The sequence below is a fragment of the Eriocheir sinensis genome, unplaced genomic scaffold, assembly GCF_024679095.1.
Source record: "Eriocheir sinensis breed Jianghai 21 unplaced genomic scaffold, ASM2467909v1 Scaffold361, whole genome shotgun sequence".
Classification (NCBI taxonomy): Eukaryota; Metazoa; Arthropoda; class Malacostraca; order Decapoda; family Varunidae; genus Eriocheir; species Eriocheir sinensis.
This window is the reverse complement of record NW_026111678.1, coordinates 106,422-119,109: the sequence shown is the minus strand read 5'-3', so window position 1 is coordinate 119,109 and position 12,688 is coordinate 106,422. Positions and strand designations below refer to the sequence as shown.

The 12,688-nt window shown below is 35.1% G+C and overlaps 1 protein-coding gene across 1 annotated transcript in view; it reads right to left on the bottom strand.

Moving 5' to 3' along the window:
• The window catches only part of LOC126991913 (uncharacterized), a 125,127-nt gene that overhangs the window by 15,840 nt on the left and 96,599 nt on the right, over nt 1-12,688 (bottom strand). The window lies entirely within an intron of this gene.

Below are 12,688 nucleotides of genomic sequence, written 5' to 3'. Positions count from 1 at the left end.
AAAAGAGAATACAACAGAATACAACAGAATAAAAGAGAATACAACAGAATAAAAGATAATACAACAGAATACAACAGAATAAAAGAGAATACAACAGAATACAACAGAATAAAAGAGAATACAACAGAATAAAAGAGAATACAACAGAATAAAAGATAATACAACAGAATACAACAGAATAAAAGATAATATAACAGAATACAACAGAATAAAAGAGAATATAATAGAATACAACAGAATTAAAGAGAATACAACAGAATAAAAGAGAATAAAAGATAATACAACAGAATACAACAGAATAAAAGAGAATACAACAGAATACAACAGAATAAAAGAGAATAACAGAATACAACAGAATACAACAGAATAAAGATAATACAACAGAATAAAACAGAATACAACAGAATACAACAGAATAAAAGAGAATACAACAGAATACAACAGAATAAAAGAGAATACAACAGAATACAACAGAATAAAAGAGAATACAACAGAATAAAAGAGAATACAACAGAATACAACAGAATAAAAGAGAATACAACAGAATACAACAGAATAAAAGAGAATACAACAGAATAAAGAGAATACAACAGAATACAACAGAATAAAGAGAATACAACAGAATACAACAGAATAAAAGAGAATACAACAGAATAAAGAGAATACAACAGAATACAACAGAATAAAAGAGAATACAACAGAATAAAGAGAATACAACAGAATACAACAGAATACAACAGAATACAACAGAATACAACAGAATAAAGATAATACAACAGAATACAACAGAATAAAAGAGAATACAACAGAATACAACAGAATAAGAGAATACAACAGAAGAATAAAGAGAATACAACAGAATACAACAGAATAAAAGAGAATACAACAGAATACAACAGAATAAAAGATAATACAACAGAATACAACAGAATAAAAGAGAATACAACAGAATACAACAGAATAAAAGAGAATACAACAGAATACAACAGAATAAAGAGAATACAACAGAATACAACAGAATAAAAGAGAATACAACAGAATACAACAGAATAAAAGAAGAGAATACAACAGAATACAACAGAATAAAAGATACAACAGAATACAACAGAATACAAAAGAATAAAAGAGAATACAACAGAATAAAAGATAATACAACAGAATACAACAGATTAAAGAGAATACAACAGAATACAACAGAATAAAAGAGAATACAACAGAATACAACAGAATACAACAGAATAAAAGAGAATACAACAGAATACAACAGAATAAAAGAGAATACAACAGAATACAACAGAATAAAAAAGAATACAACAGAATACAACAGAATAAAAGAGAATACAACAGAATACAACAGAATAAAAGAGAATACAACAGAATACAACAGAATAAAAGAGAATACAACAGAATACAACAGAATAAAAGAGAATACAACAGAATACAACAGAATAAAAGAGAATACAACAGAATACAAGAGAATACAACAGAATACAACAGAATAAAAGATAATACAACAGAATACAACAGAATAAAAGAGAATACAACAGAATACAACAGAATAAAAGAGAATACAACAGAATACAACAGAATAAAAGAGAATACAACAGAATACAACAGAATACAACAGAATAAAAGAGAATACAACAGAATACAACAGAATAAAAGAGAATACAACAGAATACAACAGAATAAAAGCTAATACAACAGAATACAACAGAATAAAAGAGAATACAACAGAATACAACAGAATAAAAGAGAATACAACAGAATACAACAGAATAAAAGAGAATACAACAGAATACAACAGAATAAGAGAGAATACAACAGAATACAACAGAATAAAAGAATACAACAGAATACAACAGAATAAACAGAATACAACAGAATAAAAGAATACAACAGAATACAACAGAATAAAGATAATACAACAGAATACAACAGAATAAAAGAGAATACAACAGAATACAACAGAATAAAAGAGAATACAACAGAATACAACAGAATACAACAGAATAAAAGAGAATACAACAGAATACAACAGAATACAACAGAATAAAAGATAATACAACAGAATACAACAGAATAAAAGAGAATACAACAGAATACAACAGAATAAAGAGAATACAACAGAATACAACAGAATAAAGAGAATACAACAGAATACAACAGAATAAAAGAGAACCCAACAGAATAAAAGATAATACAACAGAATACAACAGAATAAAAGAGAATACAACAGAATACAACAGAATAAAGAGAATACAACAGAATACAACAGAATAAAAGAGAATACAACAGAATACAACAGAATAAAGATAATACAACAGAATACAACAGAATACAACAGAATAAAAGAATACAACAGAATACAACAGAATACAACAGAATAAAGATAATACAACAGAATACAACAGAATAAAAGAGAATACAACAGAATAAAAGATACAACAGAATACAACAGAATAAAAGAGAATACAACAGAATACAACAGAATAAAAGATAATACAACAGAATACAACAGAATAAAAGAATACAACAGAATAAAGAGAATACAACAGAATACAACAGAATAAAAGAGAATACAACAGAATAAAAGAGAATACAACAGAATACAACAGAATAAAAGAGAATACAACAGAATACAACAGAATAAAAGAGAATACAACAGAATACAACAGAATAAAAGAGAATACAACAGAATACAACAGAATAAAAGAGAATACAACAGAATACAACAGAATAAAAGAGAATACAACAGAATACAACAGAATACAACAGAATAAAGAGAATACAACAGAATACAACAGAATAAAAGAGAATACAACAGAATACAACAGAATAAAAGAGAATACAACAGAATACAACAGAATAAAAGAGAATACAACAGAATACAACAGAATAAAAGAGAATACAACAGAATACAACAGAATAAAAGAGAATACAACAGAATACAACAGAATACAACAGAATACAACAGAATAAAAGAGAATACAACAGAATAAAAGAGAATACAACAGAATACAACAGAATAAAAGAGAATACAACAGAATAAAAGAGAATACAACAGAATAAAAGATAATACAACAGAATACAACAGAATAAAAGAGAATACAACAGAATACAACAGAATAAAAGATAATACAACAGAATACAACAGAATAAAAGAGAATACAACAGAATACAACAGAATAAAAGAGAATACAACAGAATACAACAGAATACAACAGAATAAAAGAGAATACAACAGAATACAACAGAATACTAAAGGATACAACAGAATAAAAGAGAATACAACAGAATACAACAGAATAAAAGAGAATACAACAGAATACAACAGAATAAAAGATAATACAACAGAATACAACAGAATAAAAGAGAATACAACAGAATACAACAGAATACAACAGAATAAAAGAGAATACAACAGAATACAACAGAATAAAAGAGAATACAACAGAATACAACAGAATACAACAGAATAAAAGATAATACAACAGAATACAACAGAATAAAAGAGAATACAACAGAATACAACAGAATAAAAGATAATACAACAGAATACAACAGAATAAAAGAGAATACAACAGAATACAACAGAATAAAAGAGAATACCAACAGAATACAACAGAATAAAAGAGAATAGAACAGAATACAACAGAATAAAAGAGAATACAACAGAATACAACAGAATACACCAGAATAAAGAAATACAACAGAATACAACAGAATAAAGAGAATACAACAGAATACAACAGAATAAAAGAGAATACAACAGAATACAACAGAATACAACAGAATAAAAGAAAACAACAGATTAAAAGAGAATACAACAGAATACAACAGAATACAACCGAATAAAAGAGAATACAACAGAATACAACAGAATAAAAAGATAATACAACAGAATAAAAGAATACAACAGAATACAACAGAATAAACAGAATACAACAGAATAAAAGAGAATACAACAGAATACAACAGAATAAAAGAGAATACAACAGAATACAAAAGAATAAAATACAATACAACAGAATACAAAAGAATACAACAGAATACAACAGAATAAAAGATAATACAACAGAATACAACAGAATAAAAGAATACAACAGAATACAACAGAATAAAAGAGAATACAACAGAATACAACAGAATAAAGAGAATACAACAGAATAAAAGAATACAACAGAATACAACAGAATAAAGAGAATACAACAGAATACAACAGAATAAAAGAGAATACAACAGAATAAAAGATAATACAACAGAATACAACAGAATAAAAGAGAATACAACAGAATACAACAGAATACAACAGAATAAAAGAGAATACAACAGAATACAACAGAATAAAAGAGAATACAACAGAATACAACAGAATAAAAGAGAATACAACAGAATACAACAGAATAAAAGATAATACAACAGAATACAACAGAATAAAAGAGAATACAACAGAATACAACAGAATACAACAGAATAAAAGAGAATACAACAGAATACAACAGAATAAAAGATAATACAACAGAATACAACAGAATAAAAGATAATACAACAGAATACAACAGAATAAAAGAGAATACAACAGAATACAACAGAATAAAAGATAATACAACAGAATACAACAGAATAAGAGAATACAACAGAATACAACAGAATAAAAGAGAATACAACAGAATACAACAGAATAAAAGAGAATACAACAGAATACAACAGAATAAAAGAGAATACAACAGAATACAACAGAATAAAAGAGAATACAACAGAATACAACAGAATACAACAGAATAAAAGAGAATACAACAGAATACAACAGAATAAAAGAGAATACAACAGAATAAAAGAAAATACAACAGAATAAAAAGAGAATACAAAAGAATAAAAGAGAATAAAACAGAATACAACAGAATAAAAGAGAATACAACAGAATAAAAGAGAATACAACAGAATAAAAGAATACAACAGAATAAAAGAGAATACAACAGAATACAACAGAATAAAAGAGAATACAACAGAATACAACAGAATAAAAGAGAATACAACAGAATACAACAGAATACAACAGAATAAAAGATAATACAACAGAATACAACAGAATACAACAGAATAAAAGAGAATACAACAGAATACAACAGAATAAAAGAGAATACAACAGAATAAAAGAGAATACAACAGAATACAACAGAATAAAAGATAATACAACAGAATAAAAGATAATACAACAGAATACAACAGAATAAAAGATAATACAACAGAATACAACAGAATAAAAGATAATACAACAGAATAAAAGAGAATACAACAGAATAAAAGAGAATACAACAGAATACAACAGAATAAAAGAGAATACAACAGAATAAAAGATAATACAACAGAATACAACAGAATAAAAGAGAATACAACAGAATACAACAGAATAAAAGAGAATACAACAGAATACAACAGAATACAACAGAATACAACAGAATAAAAGAGAATACAACAGAATAAAAGAGAATACAACAGAATACAACAGAATAAAAGAGAATACAACAGAATACAACAGAATAAAAGATAATACAACAGAATACAACAGAATACAACAGAATAAAAGAGAATACAACAGAATACAACAGAATAAAAGAGAATACAACAGAATAAAAGAGAATACAACAGAATACAACAGAATAAAAGATAATACAACAGAATAAAAGAGAATACAACAGAATAAAAGATAATACAACAGAATACAACAGAATACAACAGAATAAAAGATAATACAACAGAATACAACAGAATAAAAGAGAATACAACAGAATAAAAGAGAATACAACAGAATACAACAGAATAAAAGAGAATACAACAGAATAAAAGATAATACAACAGAATACAACAGAATAAAAGAGAATACAACAGAATACAACAGAATAAAAGAGAATACAACAGAATACAACAGAATAAAAGAGAATACAACAGAATACAACAGAATAAAAGAGAATACAACAGAATAAAAGAGAATACAACAGAATACAACAGAATAAAAGAGAATACAACAGAATACAACAGAATAAAAGATAATACAACAGAATACAACAGAATAAAAGAGAATACAACAGAATAAAAGAGAATACAACAGAATACAACAGAATAAAAGAGAATACAACAGAATACAACAGAATAAAAGATAATACAACAGAATACAACAGAATACAACAGAATAAAAGAGAATACAACAGAATACAACAGAATAAAAGTAAATAAAACAGAATACAACAGAATAAAAGAGAATACAACAGAATACAACAGAATAAAAGAGAATACAACAGAATACAACAGAATACAACAGAATACAACAGAATACAACAGAATAAAAGATAATACAACAGAATACAACAGAATAAAAGAGAATACAACAGAATAAAAGATAATACAACAGAATAAAAGAGAATACAACAGAATACAACAGAATACAACAGAATAAAAGATAATACAACAGAATACAACAGAATACAACAGAATAAAAGATAATACAACAGAATACAACAGAATAAAAGAGAATACAACAGAATACAACAGAATAAAAGAGAATACAACAGAATACAACAGAATAAAAGAGAATACAACAGAATACAACAGAATACAACAGAATAAAAGATAATACAACAGAATACAACAGAATACAACAGAATAAAAGAGAATACAACAGAATACAACAGAATAAAAGAGAATACAACAGAATACAACAGAATACAAGAGAAAACAACATAATACAACAGAATAAAAGAGAATACAGAATACAACAGAATAAAAGAATACAACAGAATACAACAGAATAAACAGAATAAAGAGAATACAACAGAATAAAACAGAATACAACAGAATAAAAGATAATACAACAGAATAAAAGAGAATACAACAGAATAAAAGATAATACAACAGAATACAACAGAATAAAAGAGAATACAACAGAATAAAAGAGAATACAACAGAATAAAAGAGAATACAACAGAATACAACAGAATACAACAGAATACAACAGAATAAAAGAGAATACAACAGAATACAACAGAATAAAAGAGAATACAACAGAATACAACAGAATAAAAGAGAATACAACAGAATACAACAGAATAAAAGAGAATACAACAGAATACAACAGAATAAAAGAGAATACAACAGAATACAACAGAATAAAGAGAATACAACAGAATACAACAGAATAAAAGAGAATACAACAGAATACAACAAAATAAAAAAATACAACAGAATACAACAGAATAAAAGAGAATACAACAGAATACAACAGAATAAAAGAGAATACAACAGAATACAACAGAATAAAAGAGAATACAACAGAATACAACAGAATAAAACAGAATAAAAGAGAATACAACAGAATAAAAGAGAATACAACAGAATACAACAGAATACAACAGAATACAACAGAATACAACAGAATACAACAGAATACAACAGAATAAAAGAGAATACAACAGAATACAACAGAATAAAAGAGAATACAACAGAATACAACAGAATAAAAGAGAATAAAAGAGAATACAACAGAATACAACAGAATAAAAGAGAATACAACAGAATAAAACTGAATTTAAGAGAATAGTAAAGAATACATCAGAATACAACAGAATAAAAGAGAATACAACAGAATAAAAGAGAATACAACAGAATACAACAGAATAAAAGAGAATACAACAGAATACAACAGAATAAAAGAGAATGCAACAGAATACAACAGAATAAAAGAGAATACAACAGAATACAACAGAATAAAAGATAATACAACAGAATACAACAGAATAAAAGAGAATACAACAGAATACAACAGAATAAAAGAGAATACAACAGAATACAACAGAATAAAAGAGAATACAACAGAATAGAAGAAAATACATCAGAATACAACAGAATACAAGATAATACAACAGAATACAACAGAATAAAAGAGAATACAACAGAATAAAAGATAATACAACAGACTACAACATAATACAAGAATACAACAGAATACAACAGAATAAAAGATAATAGAACAGAATACAACAGAATAAAAGAGAATACAACAGAATAAAAGAGAATACAACAGAATACAACAGAATAAAAGAGAATACAACAGAATACAACAGAATAAAAGAGAATACAACAGAATACAACAGAATACAACAGAATAAAAGAGAATACAACAGAATACAACAGAATAAAAGAGAATACAACAGAATACAACAGAATAAAAGAGTCCAGCACATGATCAGGCCGTGGTGAACTTATACCACGAGTCCAGCACATGATCGGGTCATGGTGAATCCATATCACGAGTCTAGCACATGATCAGGCCGTGGTGAACACATCACGAGTCCAGCACATGATCAGGCCATGGTGAACTCATACCACGAGTCTAGCACATGATCGGGCCATGGTGAATCCATATCACGAGTCTAGTACATGATCAGGCCTTGGTGAATACATATCATGAGTCTAGCACATGATCAGGCCGTGGTAATTACGAATTACACCTACTCCCATTAGCCCCCCCCCATTACCGTTAACCCCCGCCCCTTTTAATTATCAGCACGCAATTTACTGACCCTATTTACCCCTTATTCGCCACCGAACATGACCTAATTACGAATTCCACCTACTCCCAATGGCCCCCCATTACCATTAACCCCGCCTTTTTAATTATCACCACGCAATTTACTGACCCATTTACCCATCATTCGACACCGAACATGACCTATTTTCGAGTTTCACTTGCACCCATTGGGCCCCCCTCCATTACCATAAATCCCCGCACCCTTTAATTATCACCACGCAATTTACTGACCCCATTTACCCATTACTCGACACCGAACATGACCTAATTATGAATTCCACATACTCCCATTAGCCCCCCCATTACCATTAACCCCCGCCCCTTATAATTATCAGCACGTAATTTACTGTCCCCATCTCCCCATTATTCGACACCGAACATGACCAAATTGCGAATTCCACCTACTCCCATTAGCCCCTCCATTACTATCAACCCTGCCCTCTGATTATCACCATGCAATTTACTGACCCCATTAACCAGTATTTGACACCTCACATGACCCATTTTCGAGTTTCACGTACTCCATTAGCCCCTCCATTAACATTAGCCCCACCTTTAATTATCACCACGCAATTTACTGACCCCATTTACCCATTATTCGACACCGAACATGACCAAATTACGAATTCCATCTACACCAATGGCACCCCCATTACCATTCACCCCGCCCTCTGATTATCACCACGCAATTTACTGACCCCATTTACCCAGTATTTGACACCTCACATGACCTATTTTCGAGTTTCACCTACTCATTAGCCCCCAATTACCATTAACCCCGCCCCTTTAATTATCACCACGCAATTTACTGACCCCATTTACCCATTCTTCGACATCGAACATGACCTATTACGAATTCCACCTACTCCCATTAGCCTTCCACGCCCGTGCACACGTGGGTACATGAGACTAGTGCAGGAAAGATCTATTTTAGCCGTGAAAACGAAAACTATGTTACGGGCTAAGTATCTGCCCCAAGCCCGCCATGAAAAATATATATCCTTATTTTCTCACAAAGGAAGACACTTAAGATCACGCCCGTACGCCCACGTCAGCCTTCCACGTCAGGGGCTTCCACATGCCGGGCAAGCCATCCATCACGGACATCAGATCGTGGTATGGCTTCGTAAACCAGCTCGCCCCCTTCCTCGCCACCGCGCCGATCATGAACGCCTTCCGGGAGTTACTGAAGAAACCAACCGGAAGACACGTGTACTGGGACGACCAGCTTCAGTAGAAATTCCGCCAAGCCAGGACACTATATGCCAGCTGGCAAGGACGGTCTGACGTATTACGATAAAACCCGCCCACCGCTGCCATCACCGACTCGTGCCGAGAGGGCATCGGATTCGTCATCCAACACTACTGCAGTTACACATCGGCCTCCGCCCCATACTGCTGCAAGGGCGGATGGCGCCTGGCCCTGTGCAGCAGCCGGCACCTCACCACCGCCGAGGCCGGATACGCAGGGGTGGAGGGGGAGGCTCTGGCTGTGGCGTGGTGCCTCAAAAGGCGAGGTTATTCCTGCTGGGATGCCCAAACCTCACCGTCGTGACCGACCACCGCCTTCTCGTGAAACTCCTAGGGGACATAGCTCTGACGAGTGTCGCCAACCCCAGGCTCTTCAGGCTCAAGGACCGAACACTACACTTCCGGTTCCAAATCAAATACCTCCCTGGGAAGAGCAACACCGCCGCCGACTTTCTGTCCCGCTACCCAGCTCTCAGGGCACCCCCGACAACAGCGGACCTCGACTCGGACGAGGATATCATCGGGGCAGTCGCCGCCGCAGTCATAGCCTGCACCGATCGGGAGGGACGCGTGGTGGACGAAGAGGAGGTCAAGCGGAAGGCCGCCGACGACCCGACGTACCAGATGTTAGTCGCCAAGGTCATGGCGGGTGACTGGCACCAGCATAAAGCACAAAGTGGCATCCTGCGTCCCTTCTATGGGGCGAGGACAGGCTGGCAGTGATGCATGACGTAGTGACATACATGTTTGACCAGGGTACGTGCGCCTCGTCATCCCGAAGCTCTCCGACAGCAGGTAGCAGCAAACCTACACGCCAGCCACCAGGGCCTCGATTCCATGCTGCGGAGGCGAGGCAGTGTGTACTGGCCGGGGATTGAGGGGACCTGCGGCACCACCGCTCACGTGCACAGAATGCGAAACACGCGCCCCATCGCAGCCCGCTGAAACGCTGGCGATGCCGCCGCCCCCTGAGTACCCGTTCCAGCAGACGGTGGCCGACATGTTCCAGCACGAAGGACACACGTACATGGCCTACGCCGACAGGCTTGCCGGCTGGCTGGAAATAGCTCACTTCCCACACGGCGCCACGTCCCAGAGAATCAAGACGCAACTGCGGCGATACTTCGCCCGCTGCTGGGGCCCCGTAGCAAGTATCCACGGATGGCGGCATGAACCTGGCCAGCGACGAGATGATGGAGTTCCTGAAAAAGTGGGGCGTGTTGGTGCGCATGTCCTCTGCCCAATACCCACAATCCAACGGAAGGGCCGAGGTCGCCGTCAAGACAGCCAAGAGGCTCATCGTGCCCAACACCGGCGCTAAGGACGAGAATCATGTAAACCCAAGCCATGTAGAATACTCATGAATATTCACTCTTATGTACTTATGAGGATGTAACCATATCATAGAGTGCACCCTCAGTGCCTTATGTGTAAAGTCAATGGTTATGACGTAGTAATGACGTATAGTGACGTAGGCAACCGCCCATATAAGGGGGTTCCTGTTGGACGTACGAGATGTTTTCTGCCTGCCCGCACCGGCGAGGAGAACCTTTGTCAGTTACTGACTCACTCAGTAAACGAGCACACACGCCCTGCATTTCCTTAGCCAGACATCTTACATGGCACAGTGAACGGAAGTCTGGACCTACTAACTGACCACTCCTCCCCGGCCGTCACCAGCCTCCGCTCCAGAGAAGTTCGAGCTGGAGATGTCGCCAGCCGCCTTTAAGTCACGGAGGAGGTCCATGGAGTGCTGGCTGCTTCTGTGCAGGTGGCCGCCACAGGAGGCAGTGCAACACGTCAGGCTCAATGCGTCCCTGCCCTGCAGTGGGCCCTGGACGCACGCTTCACTATGGACCAGTGGAGCACCTGACTCCACCCACGGCCTTGGACGCCATCGCAAAGCTCGTCCTTCGGCCATCTACTCAGGCAGTGCAGTGGGCAGAGTTCTTCGGGTGAGGCAGGAGCAGGAGTGTGTCAGTGAGTACATAACCAAGTGCACACAGAAAGCGACAGACTGTGCCTTTAAGTGCCCACAGCGTAGCACAGATTTGTTGGAGTACTTGTCGCTTAAGAAGATAATGGGAGTCCTCCGTGATGTGACACTGAGGCAACAAGTGTACCAGGCGTGTGACTCAATCGGCAGTGTCGACGCCCTGAGGGCCATGTGCTGTGCTCACGAGGCCGCCCGTCGCGAAGCCACAGGTGGTGGAGGCCCGGGGCGGGAGGCTGCTCGTGCGGCTGGCACTGCGCAAAGCGAGGAGACCGAGTGCGAGGAAGAGTAGCTGTAATTTGAACTGAGCTATAAGATTAACAGTATTTATAACTGTTGGTGGAATTGAGGTTTTAAATCTAATAATTGTAATTCAGCTTAAGAGTTGTAAAAAGTAAACTAACTCATGTAAACAATATTCTCATGAGTAAATACACTCATCATATATATAAGGAAAAAAGTGCCCACCACCTCAGACAATTTGGTGGAAGACACTTAAAATCCCTCCTGAAACTTACACTGACGGTGGTATACAATATACATATTAGCGACGTTTCACAGGAGGTTTAATACATTATGTTAGTATCTTAATACTAACTAACAGCTTACAGAATATTGAAAACTTCTGAAAAAAATGTGAAAAGTTTTATAACAGCCATTGTATTCTGGCAGAGACACAGGTCAGTCAGGTGTCATGTTAGGTCTTGTTCATTAGGTTAGGTTAGAATTAAATAACACTAAACTTCCTAGCGATCCGATCACACCTCAGACAATGTATTGCATCAGCGGCACACGTTAGGTTTTATGAGGTAATAATTCTTGCTTTAAACAGAACCAGCTCATGGGTAATATATATG